The following is a 207-nucleotide window of genomic DNA, read 5'->3' on the forward strand; positions in this document are numbered from 1 at the left end:
CACACAACTGGGGTACACAAGGGAAGCCAGTGAAAAGGATGCCTTGCTTGCTTATGAGGGGCTCCCCAGTCGGTGTGGCATGGAAGCCAAGAACCCATTATCTCCAAGCCCGAGTGCCATGTTTTGGGTGACATTGGTGACACCCATCCCACGTCTCCTGCTTTCTGCTTTGACCAGGATACAACGTGGGCTCCCAAAAGGCCACCC

Source organism: Galeopterus variegatus, unplaced genomic scaffold, assembly GCF_000696425.1.
Source record: "Galeopterus variegatus unplaced genomic scaffold, G_variegatus-3.0.2 Scaffold5920, whole genome shotgun sequence".
Classification (NCBI taxonomy): domain Eukaryota; kingdom Metazoa; phylum Chordata; class Mammalia; order Dermoptera; family Cynocephalidae; genus Galeopterus; species Galeopterus variegatus.